Here is a 14,744-nt window from a genome sequence, read left to right on the forward strand (position 1 = left end):
ATGCTACTCAAAACACCAAACACTAGAGAGACTTTGAAAATTTTCACCACAACTGTGCCTGATTTGTGACAAAGTACACAAGCAATTGCATTTTGACAAATCTGGCACAATTGTGCAGGGCAGCATTCTGTCAAACAGAAGTCCTATATCAACAGTAAGTTGCTGCTAACCCCACATCTATATCATTTCTAGGGTTCAAACCTAGTAACTATAGAATCAAATTACTATTCTTCCTCTAAAACATAGATTATGGTCCGTGTATGGGAGAACTAAAGAATATAACTTTCCTGTAACATTTTCACTGTTCCCTTTCATTTTACCCTGCCCCTTTAAACAAATATAAATGAGCTGAGGAATGTGAGGTTCTTAATAACCCCCCAGTGATATCTAAACCATTTGCAATGGAAACAATAAATAAATCATACCACCCATATATAAAACACTGTTTCATATAAACAAATCCCTTTCATGGAAAGTATACCTTTCTAGTAGTATGTGTATAATCAATACATATATATATATATATATATATATATATATATATATATATATATATATATATATATATATATATATATATATATATATATATATAAATATAATCTACAGTCTGGTCATTTCCCTATGGGACCAGACTGTAAATTATATCCTTATAAACGGCGCGTTCTGACGTCAGAACGCGCCGGTTATAACGGGCCCCAAGGCTGCCGGAATTTGATGCCGTGCGTCCGAAACGGCACCCAAAATTTCTACGCCGACCCCTCCGATCCCCCCTCCACAAAATGACTTATAATATCTTTATAAATTACAGTAGGGGGTACATTATCCACTATCTATGCCAATTGTGTAAGATGTTTTGGTTATGTATTCATTCTAAAGGTATGCTTGTCCCAACACAAATGTTGTCAGTGTTGGCCATTGCTGTCTCTGTTTATAAACCTACTCAATGACACAAACATATGCATTGCTCTGACTGACAATGTTATATAGTTATTTGCAAGACATTAATATGGCTAGGTTAATATAGAAAACATCTTTTCTAAAATATCTAAAAGCAAAAAAACAACAGGCACAGGGTATTCTTAATATCCTTTCATTTCATCTCTTTATTATAGTGTCAAACCAAGGTCACTTGTTGTAAATAATACATATATTACTACCCCTACCCTTTTGCAAATATAATCGCTTATGCTTGAGCTCTTCCTGTAGTTATACAAGTATAGAATCCGTTATCCGCAAGCGCGTTATCCAGAAAGCTCCAAATTATGAAAAGGCTGTCTCCCATAGACATAGACATTTTATCCAAATAATCCAAATTTGTAAAGATTATTTCCCTTTCCTCTGTAACAATAAAACAGCCAAACTAATCTTGACTGGAGGAAAAACAAGCCTGTTAGATTTATTTAATGTTTAACTGATTTCCTAGTAGATTTAGGGGCCTATATTTATGAAGCCTCAATTTTTTATGGTCAAGGTTTTTAGGGAGAAAACTCAAATTTTTAGAGGAATAGAAATGTATTATACTGCAAAGCTCCTAAAATCCGAATCCCAAAATATCCCAGCTAAAACCTGTTGAGGTCATGTAGAAGTTAATGGCAGATGTCCGTTTTACAATTTAAAGATGTTTCTTGCCATTGCGTACTGTGCTAGTTTCCGTACAATAATCTGAAAAAGTTGGGGGTTTATTAACTCGAAAAAATCATACGATTCAGGCATCAGATTTGGAAAATTTGTACAATTCAAATTATTACAGGATTTTGTTGACACTTTTCCTGCAATGAGCTGATTTTTTTGATAAATGAGTTACATTGGTGGATAGCAGATAGGTCGACTTTGTTTTAATAAATATATGGGATAAATTTGAGTTTCAGTTAATACCCCTCCCTTAATTTATGAAGCTCCAAATTACAGAAAGATCCTTTATATGGAAAATCTCAGGTCCCAAGTTTTCTGGATGCTCATGGTGCTGGTATTGTGCGAGAAAGGCAGATGTTAATTCCAGATCTCCCTTGCATCAGTAAAATTGGCATTTTGTACTTCATTCAGCAAAGTATCCAGCATTTTGGCACTGATGTACAGTATAGATGCAACTACCTTTGTAAATAACGTTTAAAAGCATACAATTTTGCCCTCAATTTCATGCTATAGATTGAAAGCTTTTATCTGTATATGAACCCTTAAAATGTGGTTACATAAGACCTTTGTAGTTACCGCAGGCCTTTAGCAGCTGAAGCACAGGAATCTAGAAAAACCTGTTAAACAAGTACCAAAGTCATTGCCTCTAAAGTAGGTAAATATAATGTGATTGCAGTTAGCAAGGTTAGGTAGTTTCATTATGCATGTTTATTTCCAACAATCCATTTGAAAAGCTATTTCATTATTGGTAGAATAGGCCAATTTACTAATATTATGGGGCCCTAAATTGAATTTGCTGCGGGGCGCAGTAAAATCTAGTTACGCCACTGTATGTAAAGTCAGTCTTGGGGTATGGGCAGGCCAGTAGGATTATAAATGGAACTCAGTGTAGGAGGATCAATTCTTGGCTTTAGCCCAGGAGGATTGTAATTGTAACATGTATGAAAGGGTTGTTCAGCTTTAAATTAAATTTTAGTATGATGTAGAGAGGGATATTCTGAGACAATTTGCAATTGGTTTTCATTTTTTATTATTTGTGGTTTTTGAGTTCTTTCACTTTTTATTCAGTAGCTCTCTAGTTTGCAGTTTCAGCAATCTCATTGCTAGGGTCCAATTTACCTTGGCAACCATGCATTGATTTAAATAAGAAACTGGAATATGAATAGGAGAGGCCTGACTAGAAAGATGAGTAATAAAAATTAACAAATACAATAAATATTTAACCTCATTTGTTTTTAGATGGGGTCAGTGAGAAATCAAAAGAAAAAGGCAAATAATTAAAAAAAACTATACAAAATAAATAATGAAGACCAATTGAAAAGTTGCTTAGAATTATCCATTCTAAAACATACAAAAAGTTAACTTAAAGGTGAACCAACTCTTTAGGGAGACACACGCAAAGATTCAGGGAGATTTAGTTCCCCGGTGACAAATCGCCACTTCTTTGGGCGACTAATTGTGGTGTTCATGCAAATGGCCTGTAGATGTCACTGTGCTTATACTTATACTGTGCCTACTTCCTGGTAGCTTAAAAGTGAAAGCTTACTGTTGTGTAATGGCTGCATGAGAGCCTGCTAATAAAAGCACTGTTATACTCTACTCATCCTCGGCTACCAAAACATAACATAACACTAATCTCCCCGAAAAGCCTCTAAATTGCCGGTGGGATGGCACTCGGAGCGCTTTGTTTTCCAAAGTTACCTGAAGTTTCCACTTCGGGCGACTTCGGAAAACGAAGAGCTCCGAGTGCTCTCCCACCGGTGATTTAGATTCTAGCCGGCAGGAAAACTTTTCAGGGAGATTAGTCGTCTGAAAAAGAGGTGATTTGTTGCCAGGGCATCTAATGAATCTTTGCGTGTGTCTCTACCCTTAAGGCCTTGATTGTCTTTATTCAAAATGAACATGTAATAGTACTTTTACATGGCACTGATAAAACGCATTTTAAAATGATCTTTCTTTTTGTACATTCTTCTTTTTTGTGAGTTTTTTTCCTTATTCAATAGGGGTCATTTAGTCTGAACCTGGATGGGTCATGTACACTAAACTACATGTAATTGGATTCAGATCAACTGATCAGTGATGAGCAAATTTTTTCACCAGGCATGGATTTGAGGTGAAATTATACACTTCACCATCTGCGTTTTTTTCCCCAAAATCGCTGCAAAAATGGTATGTTGGGTGTCACCCTAGGCACCGGACCTAACTGCACCCCCACTTTGTAGAAGTAACATCACGCACATGGCCATATGTGATGTCACTTCCATTATGTGTGACGTAACTGTCACACCCTCCAGGAATCGCCGGCTGACCCTCTCACCCCAGCTCCGCTGCCGGATTTATGCACGTAATCTCTGGTTTTTCTGTTTTTTTAGAAATAATATTCAGATGCCGCCCTTGGGTGACTATATATAAATAAGCCCCTGCTCATGCTGCCAACTGGCAAAATGACATTGAAATTGTTGTGGCCACAGACCTGCTGCACATTTTACATCACAATGCTGACTATTTAATGTATGTGTGTCTTTGGGGGGGGGGGGGTGAGGAGTTAAAAGCTTACTTTGCATTGCCATTTCCTGCCAATCATCTCACACCTTTATGTTTCCTGAATTCTTTGTCAAGACTTCAAATGCAAAAAGTCTTGCAAAAGTCTTGACTTTTGCAAAAGGCAAAAAGTCTTGGCAAAAGGCAAAAAAATATCTTCTATAATCACCGTGTAGTTGTACCAGATTATAATATGGAATTTTCAAATCTCCAATCTCCCACCATGTGCACTCAATTTACTGTAGTGAATGATTTCTGCGTTGAAAATGTCTGCTGTCCTTTACTGTCTCTAAACATAGCCTTCATTACAAATAAACTGGGTTAATGCAGTGCAGGTGGAATCTGAGTCATGTGATTGTGTTGACACTTAATTGTACCGAGAATTGCACAAGGAAACGTTGAAAATATGCAGCAGCACATCATGACAGGTAGATCTGAATCTGGATTCCTGCATCAGGCTGGATTCTTGCATTCATAAGTACAGGAACCTGGAATGCAGGCTTATTATGGGTTAAAAAAACAAAGTCATTTCCATCTAATCATAACAATTCAGCTACTGCCTTCTGACCATACTAGCCACTACTGCAAGGTCCTGGAGTTGGCACAAGACTAAAGGACCACATTGAAAGTCCCGGGCTTTCACACATTGGATATCCAACAGTAAGCTGGTTATACATTGTCTAGACCAACTGATGCTCATTAAAAAAAAACATTGCTATGGTGGGTGCAGGGTGGGTATCCTTGAATTCTAGTCACATGTGTAGTGTTAAAGGACCAGTAACACCAAAAGCATTTTCAATTAATCTGGCATACAGTAATTTGAATACCTATTCTGCACATGTAAAAAGATTATTTTCTGATGTAAGTTTTTTTTGCAGTGGCAGGGTTAGACTGGGCCACGGAACACTGAAAAAAAAAACCCGGTAGGTCCCAGCTCTTGTTGGCCCCAGCCCAGACCCCCTCCCCATAGTCATCAGAGCCAATGCTTTCCTGCTCTGCTTTCTAACCTCAAGGAAGTGGAATTGCAGCTGGACTGGGGGAAAGCTGTAGGGGTGGTGGATGGGGGGGGGCTGTGGGGTGTGTGGACCCCTAATGTGCCAGCCCTGTTGGGCCAAGGCCCCCCAATCCAACGCTTGCAGCATGTTTCTTATCAGATCTGCCATGTTCAGACATTTATTATAGACCTGCATGTTCTTCTGTTGTGGTTGTCCAACTGTTGAAGCACCTCTTGGGTGTTGGACCTTTGGTAAGGGCCCCCTTTAGCACATACCAAGGTCACAGATGTATGAAAACAACATAAAGAACAGCAAATAACTGTTCATGCCCCATATCATTCTACATTTGGCCACATGTTAAACTTTTGGGAATAACTAGAAGGAAAATAGACTTATTCTCAGAATCCCACCCTAATTGAACATCAAAGTGAGGCCCCCCCATCCACTGCCTCCCAAATTCCTCTAGAGGTGCCAGCTTCATAGTTTTGGAACCACTGGATAATTTTATTTAACTTTTTTGGTTTTTTTAACTTTAAATAATACATATTCATGTGCTAGCCCAAAAGCCTTATTGCATATTACAGGTACAGGTTATAAAACGGTCATGCTTTTTAAAAATAATGCCACAGTGTAAGTAAATATTATATTTAAATGTTTTGAGGGTCCTTTTATATGTTTAGTGCTAATGACACTTCATGGCCCCAATCCAAATGAACTGAGAAGCTACAAAGGAACTATAGTATCAAAGCACATTTTTTATCAATAAACCAAAGGAAAAACAGTATTTTCTGAAGCAAAACAATAATTGTCACTGAAATGATTCAAACACAGCAAATCTTTGTAGTGAATGAAGAAAATAATGAAATGCATTGCTAATAGAATAGAATAGTATAGAATGTGTATTGATAGACACAGTAAATACAGTCATATGCAACTTCATACAGAAGTTTGTTTTTTTAAGACCCTATTGTGACATGTAAGGGCTCATTTACAAGTGCTGGGTACAAAACACATTTTTCAGTTTACTATTTTCGCCCACAGTTCCATTATAATTGTAGCCTCATGTAGGGTTGCACTTGGTGCAATTCTGTCTAAAGTCTTAAAATGCATGCTATTGCTCTGTGCATTTTATCTACCCTTTATGATGAGGGTAGCTCCAGGGTTCCCCTGCATCACTGTCCACACTTGTGTGCCATTCATCAGTGGACACAAAGGAACTTGGGGAAAATTCACGTAAGTGCAGGATCACGTTTAGACTTGCGATAACAGCACCCATTTTTCTGTGGCTGTCGTTACAATGGCAGTTGTAAACAGTGCTGTATTTTGGTTCAATGCTGCCTTAGGCACTGTACCTCTTTACACCTATAAACATGCGCAGTGACATCTGCAGAGGTGAGATCAAAATGCACCAGACCTTTACCAGACATCACTTCCACCAACCCCCCAATTCTGCTGCCCGATTTTGTGGGAAAGTATCTGTCATCAGTGGAAGAGGGTTTTTTTTTTTTTTTTTTGAAATATGTTTTTATTGATTTTCAAAAGTGGGGTGGGGGGGGTACAGAAAAAAGAAAGGAAAGGGGGAAGGGGGAAAGGTCAAAGCCAACGATATCATATCATGCAGTACAGAGGTATGAAAATGCAATACTTCATATCAGAACAGTACAGCAAAGTACACCCGCTAGAGATATCGCCAGTTACGTGCATTTAGGAGTAAATGACAAAGCCCCCCCGCCTGGGGAGGACCTAGTACATGGGTGTCAGGCAGGCCTAAGGATACATCAGAGTCACCCTTCTCAGGACGTAAAGAGTAGCGCATAGTCATCCGTCTCCCTGAATATCAACCATCTCAACCATACATCCCTATATTGTAAGTGTTGCTTACTAGAGAAAGTGGATAGCTCCTCAAATTTGGCAATTTCATTAACTTTCACGGCCCAATCCTTAACAGAAGGAGGGACGGTGGATTTCCACAGTCTGGGGATGAGTACCTTAGCGGCATTTAGTAGATGTCGCTCTAAAGACACATCTGAGGGACCATCCACGCTCTCCAGTTCCCAAAATAGTAGGATATGAGCAGGGGAGTTGGGCAACTGCCTCCCTAATATAGTAGAGCAAAGACGTAGGATCGTGGCCCAATATTCAGCGAGGTCGGGGCATTCCCAAAAAATATGTAAAAGAGAGCCGACATTAGCTTTACACCTCCAACACAAATGACTAACAGTGGGGTAAATGCGGTTCAATTTGACCGGTGTGTAGTACCACCTACATAGAATCTTATAATTTAACTCTTGAATTTTGCAGCATCTAGAACTGAACATCAGATTAGCTATGCCCCGTTTATGCAAATCTTCAGGGATATCTAAGCCAAGATCTCTTTCCCATGCCTTTATAAATGGTAGTTGCTTCCTTGCCAACACCGGCCCCAACATATCATAAATAAGCGATATCGTGTGTGATGGAGGGAGCTCCAAAATGCATAATTTTTCAAATGGGGTTAGTGGTCTCCCCAGCACTTTGTCGCCTCCCAGATAGGCAAAGAAGTGTTTAATCTGACAATATTTATAGTCTTGGAGGGATTCATTAGGTCTGGCTTGCCTAAGAAGCTCCAGGCTAGCGAGCTGCCCTTTCTCCAACACATGTACAAATTGTAGGTGGCCATCTACTAACCACTCGTGAAACGCTTTGGGCCTAAGTGCCGCCGGAAACGCCGGATTGTTCGTGATCGGCATGAGGGGCGAAGGGAAAGAGGTAATACTAGGGCTGCATTTTACCAGATCCCAAATCTTCAGAGTGTTTTTAAGTAACGGGTGTGAGGGATACAATATCCTCCGATGTAGCTTATCAATCCAAGGTAAGTGCAGAAGGTGCGTACCCGAGGATTGTTGTTCGATTTCAACCCATCCCTTATTGTCCACATGGTAAGACCAATCAAGTATCCTGTTAAGTATCGATGCTCTGAGATAACGTGTACAGTCCGGGAGGGCCAGACCGCCATCAATTTTTTCCTGTATAGGAGAACAGATTTGATTCTAGGGGATTTGTTATTCCAGATAAACTTAACAATAGAGGATTGAAAAGTCTTCAACCAGTTGGCAGGATAGAGGAGCGGGACACATTGGAACAGATAGAGCAAACGAGGCATGACATTCATCTTAACGACATTAATTCGGCCCACCCATGACAAAGGCTGCTTAGACCAGGCTCGGAAATCTTTAGCTAACGTGTTGTGTAGTTGCTTACAGTTGATCTCCACCCAATCATCATAATCTTTTGTAATCGTGATGCCTAAATACGTGAGCTGTCGGTGTGCCCATCTATACGGGAAATTCTGAGAAAGTCCCTGGATCGTTTGAGGGTGAATAGAGATATTTAGCGCAACTGACTTGGAGAAGTTTATCTTGAAATTGCTTAATTGACTATATGTATCTAGTAGATTATTCAAATTGGGGATTGATACAATAGGATTAGTTATGAAGAAAAGCAGGTCGTCGGCGTAAGCTGCTATCTTCTGTTGTTTGCCCCTAATCGCAACACCCGAAATATCTAAGTGAGACCGGACATGTACGAGAAAAGGTTCCAGCGCGAGGGCGAATAGAGTAGGGGAAAGAGGGCATCCCTGCCTAGTGCCATTCTTGATATGTATGTACTCGGAAAGCACCCCATTGACTCTGACCCTGGCTACAGGTCCATCATACAGAGATTGTATACATTTACTAATACGTTCCCCCAATCCAAATTTTGTGAGGCACCTAAACATGTATGTCCAGTTAACCCTATCAAAGGCCTTTTCGGCATCAGTGGACAGGAGCATGAGGGGGGTGTTGGTACGCTTTGCGTAATGAAGTATATTAATTACTTTATTAGTATTGTCTCTTGATTCTCTACCAGGGATAAAGCCAGTTTGGTCAAGACCGATCAATGGGTTTAGTACTGTTTGTATTCTAGAAGCGACTATCTTTGCTAGGAGCTTGACGTCAACATTTATCAGGGAGATCGGCCTATAACTGCCAGGGTCCACCGGATTCTTATTAGTTTTCAATAACAGTGAGATATGTGCCTCTAGGGAAGCGTGGGAGAGATGGGCGTCCGACTGCAGAGCGTTAAATGCTTTAGTCAGATGAGGGATAAGGAGATCTGAGCATGCTTTATAATAACTCACAGTGTAACCATCCGGTCCCGGGCTTTTGCCTGTCGGAGAGGATTTAATTGCTTGGGAAACTTCATCAGCCGTAATGTCAGCGTCAAGAGCTGCTTGCTGATCTGGATTCAAGCTAGGGAGAGCAACAGAGTTAAGAAAAGTGTCGATAGCATCAGTGTGAGGGATGCCGTCCACTACTGTGGGGGATTCGAGCTGATAGAGAGCAGAATAATACCTATGGAATTCCTGAGCTATAAGGGGGCTGTGGTGTAAAGCACCCCCCGTTTTAGGATGAATGCTGTGGATGTAATTCCTGGTGACCTATGAACGCAGGAGACGCGCAAGTAATCTACCGCATTTGTCCCCATGCTCATAAAATCGATGCCTCATTCTCGTTATGACTTTCTCTACGAAAAGGTCGTGATGGTTTGTCAGATCTGTGCGTAATTCTACTAATTGCATCAGAGAGGCTGCATCGGAGTTACTCATATGAGTAGTCTCCAATTGCCGGATAGCAAGTAACAACTTCTCATGTTTAGCCTTATGTGCCTGCTTCCTCCTAGAGCCCAGCTGAATAAGAATACCCCTAATGCAGCATTTATGTGCTTCCCAGACCGTAAGAGGGTTAACATCATCAGTCACATTTTCCGCAAAATAATTTTGGAGAGCAACCCTAAGTTCATCTAAGAACGCCTTGTCTTTTAGCCCCGATTCGTTCACCCTCCAAGTGCCATCTCTAGAGAAATCCGTATTCAGAGACACCGTCACAGACACAGGAGCATGGTCGGACCATGTGCGTGTGTAAATTTCAGCATCACCCAAAACACCAAGATGGTGGTGGGACAGGAACAGATAGTCAATTCTAGTATAAAGGTTGTGTCTGGCGGAGTAGAAAGTATAGTCCTTTCCTGCAGGTTGGACAAGACGCCATGCATCAACTACCTGCAGGCGGTGTAGTTCTTTAACAATATTACGAGAGACACTCACAGGAACGCTGGATGTGCATGTGGAACAGTCCATGAGAGGAGCAAGAGGAACATTCAGATCCCCACCCAAGATTAAAAGGCCGTCCATGAAGCCCAGGAGAACTTCTGAGATATTGTGAAACGCAACGTCTTGATGCTCGTTAGGCAAGTAAACATTGGCAAAGGTGATTTTCTGAGTACCTAGGGTACCTTTCACAAAACAAACCTACCATTAGGATCTTTTTTGGTGGAGAGAACCTTAAAATGGAAGTTCCTGCCAAAGAGGATAGCCACCCCTTGGTTTTATTCTGTTGGGGAACACTACTATAAATCTCTGGAAAGTATTTGTTGGACCAGCGGGGGGCCGAATCCACTTTGAAGTGGGTTTCTTGAATAAAAGCTACCTGAGTCTTTAACCTTCGCAGTTCTGCGCTGAGTAGAATACGTTTTTTGGGAGAATTGAGACCGTTTGCATTTATGCTGACCACTTTTACCTGAGAAGTACCTCGTGAAGCTACTTGCTGTTGTCGTGACTGCATTATGGCAATATACTAAAGGTAGACCAAGGAAAAGGTGAGGAAAGAAGAGAGAGAGAGGGAAAGAGAGATAAGGACACAAAGGAGGGGAGCAAAGAGAAGAAAGGAGAAAAGGAAAAAAAAAAAAAAGGGGGGGGGGAGGAAGAGGGTTTTTTAAAATTAAATAAAAGTTGTATTTACCATAAAAGCATCTGAGAGCAGCCCCCTAAATCTGCAGCCCTTGGGACAGGCCCTCAGGTGCCCATATGGTAAAAACTGGTTGTAAATGAGCACTGTGGTTTCCATTAAAACGGGTTGCATTTTTGGGATTGGGACATTTGCTGAAAAATGCCAGTGGAGAATATGTAGCAAGAGCACTGTTTGAGAGTTGACCTTCAATTAATTTACAAAATTGGTTGCATTTTATTCTACCAAAGAATACTTTAAGCTATTTCATGAGCAAATAATTTTCTGCAGATAAGGGCAAAAGGCTGGACTGCTTGTGCAAATATATAGACAAGCTTTAGATGATTCAATAATTGCTTAACAGAAGGTTCTTGAGTTATTTGTAAGAAATGCAAATTAAAGGGAGAAAAGTCCCTCTGTAATAAGGAAGTAAAAGTGTGAGTCAGAGATAGGAAGATGGGGAATGCTGCCATTCTCAATATTATCACCTGCCGTACAAGCACTGTGGCCATTGCTGGGTCTCAGACGTAATACAGATACTATGCACAAAAGCTTTCTAACATAATGGATGCTCGACTTTCAATGGTAAGTGTTTCATACATTACATTATACAACAGAAATGGTCTTTTTGACATTTCCATTAGAACTGCTTTATAACCTTGTTACTGTATAATCATATTAATTTGTATCTAACTGTTTACTGTGGGTTTTTTTTTGTTGGGGGGGTTATCATCTCTCCATTCTTTTTTTTTTTATCACTGCATACATTGTGTCTGAAGACTCACCTCATAAATTCACTCTAGCTAAAGATCACTGTAAACCTTTCTTATTTGACTTTAACTACCTGTAATAATATGCAATGTATACCCATCTACCTTTTATTGAAAGTAGGGATGCACCAAATCCATTATTTTAGGATTTGGCCAAATCCCAAATTCTCCACGAAAGATCTGGCTGAATCCCGAATCCAAACCCTAATTGGCATGTGTAAATTAGGGAAACAAGGGGGAGGGGATGCGTATGGACAATGGGTGGTAAAAAGTCACATGATTTTTGGATTCCGTAAGGCCAGGCACAAATCAGAATCCTGCTGAAAAAGGCAGAATCTTGGCAGAATTCTGAACTGAAAACTGGATTTGGTGCATCCTTAATTGAAAGTATAAAGTCGACTTGGCTAGTTAGGTTTCTAAAAGTTTTTATGTATCATCACCTCTTAAGTGTTTACATTTGCAGTTAAGACATGGATTTCTACTAAGTAGACATTAATGGTGAATTATGGCTCAATAAAGTACAAAGTATTACAGAAATACACCATTTACTTTAATAGAATCGATAAGGCTCCAGTCCATTGTTGTCCTTGTGAATGTACGCAATGTTTAGTGATCATACAAATCAGCAAATTTAAAAAGCCAATGGCACACATAGAGATTCCAACAGGCATTTTATCACTCATCAGATTAACAACCATGGAGCTACTAATCAAAAGGGTGAAAAATGTTTGGAATTGGTCTCTATTCATTTCAAAGACAAACGCCTGCAATCACAGGGGTCACTTGAATGTCAGACAGTTATTGCATGGAAATAAAGCAGTAAGCTACAATTGCCTAGCATGCAAGTGCCACCTGTCCACAAAGTTATTAACTCCACTAGGGTGCCCAAAATACTTGGACTCACTCTACATGTGCCATTGTTCTAAAGCAGCGATCCCCAACTGTTATTACTCCTGAGCCACATTCAAATGTAAAAAGAGTTGGGGAGCAACAAAGGCATGACAAAAAGATCCTGGGGGCACCATGTAAGAGATGTGATTGGCTATTTGGTAGCCCTGATGTGAACAGGCAGCTTACAGGAAGCTCTGATGGCAGTACACCTGGTTTTTATTCAATCAAAACCTGCTTCCAAGCCAGGAATTCAAAAGTAAACGCCTGTTTTGAGGCCATTGGGCACAGCATCCAACAGGTTGGTGAGCAACTGGTTGGGGATCACTGATCTAAAAGGAATATATTTTTCTTAAGACAAGTCTTTTTTTAAACATCTTAGCATACCCCTAACAGATGGTAAATAATTCTAGCACAGGGGTAAGCAACCCGCGGCTCTGGAGCCTCATGCGGCTCTTCATCTTGCTTGCTGTGGCTCGGTCTTGCCTGTCACATCGTTTATACAGCCCTCGCACCTGCTGGCGGCTTCTTGAGTGTGTGACCGCGGTAAGCTAGTGGTTAGCTTACCACAATTGCACACTCAGGAAGCTCCCAGCAGGTGCGAGGGCTGTACAGACGTCCCAAGAGTGACAGACAAGACCGAGCCACAGCAGATGCTTCATCAAGGTCCTTACCGCGGTCACACACTCAAGACAATAGAGAAGCCTCCAGCTGCAGCAGGTGCGAGGGCTATAGACGTGGATGTGACGCATATTTTAATGATGTCTATAGCCCTCGCCTTTAAACAGATAAGAACACTAGCATTTAATAGGGCTATTCAGTGTTTCATTAATTTCAAAGTAGGCCTACACATACTTTTGTTTGTTGTATTCTGTTGTTATAACAGTTAAAATTAAAAAAGGTTAAAACTTTTAAAAGTTTCTAATCTGTGTTGTGTTTTGCGACTCCAGATTATTTTTCTTTAGTGGAAGAGGGGGCAAAATGGCTCTTTAGATAGTAAAGGTTGCTGACCCCTGTTCTAGCACATTATACATAGGGGTATTTTCTTCACAAGCATTGCACACAATCACTTTAATACTGGCATTTCTTTTTAGTAGCTTTAGGCATGCTGTGTCACAGTATCAAGAAAACCCCAGGACCCAAGTATTCCAGATATTTGCCATACCTTTACTCGTTTCACCTCCCTGTGGCCTTGGGCATCACATTTATTCCCTTAAACAGTGAGCTATTAAGGGCAGGAGATAGTAGTAGAAGGTTTTATAGTGATCTAAGAAGGCGCTAAGGGCATTGAAACATGGCAAGGACTTTGTACTTCGTTTGCAATATCACAGTGTTATTATCTTAATGACCTACCATAACTGTTGCAAAATTTATTGTTCGAAAATGAAAATATACTTTTGCACATGTAATAATGGGATATTACATTTCTGAGTCTCTTCAATGGTGAATGGATGCATTTTGCTTTACTTTCTTCTACTTTTCTCCTCATTTCTCAAACTTGATTTTCTCTGCTTACTTTTTATTCGTGCAATATAAAAAGAAGCTAAATAAATGTGTGCAAATGACTTCTGCCTTAGGGGGGTAATTTACTAAAATCCAAACTTATCTCATAATATACTGTAATAAAAAAGCTTGACCAAACTCCTATGCCCGGTTGTAGCTTATTTATTAATAAAAAAAACGCAATTTAATTGGATTGTGGAAAAACTCGATAAAATCAAAAGAAAACCCAGATCGCTCAAATTTTTCTGGCTTTTTTTCCTCTGAATCAAGTTTTTGCCCGAAAAGGTCAAATGTTCGGGCTAAACCCAGCATAGACGACACGACAGTAACTTCAAATTGTGGTAGGTACCTCTCCCATCTATTTTTGACAGGTCTGAGATGGCAGATTTTCGCATTTGGACTTTATTTATTATCCCCTCACTCTTCACTCATTGTCCTTGAACACCTTGGGGCCAATTCGGATTTCATTTATTTTCACAAATCGTATTTTTTCTTTAAAGAAATTGTTTTTTAAAATTTCTTTAAAACTCAAAAAATTTGAGATTTATGAAGTGTAAAAACAACGAAAAAACTCAAATACAAAAAGCAGTGAGGTCCCATAGCAGCCA

The 14,744-nt window shown here is 40.1% G+C and overlaps 1 protein-coding gene across 5 annotated transcripts in view; it reads left to right on the forward strand.

The window, feature by feature from the left end:
• The window catches only part of LOC121395392 (integumentary mucin C.1-like), a 55,477-nt gene that overhangs the window by 27,632 nt on the left and 13,101 nt on the right, over window positions 1–14,744 (forward strand). The gene's annotated exons all lie outside the window — the stretch shown is intronic.

This window comes from Xenopus laevis, chromosome 7L, assembly GCF_017654675.1.
Source record: "Xenopus laevis strain J_2021 chromosome 7L, Xenopus_laevis_v10.1, whole genome shotgun sequence".
Taxonomy (NCBI): Eukaryota; Metazoa; Chordata; class Amphibia; order Anura; family Pipidae; genus Xenopus; species Xenopus laevis.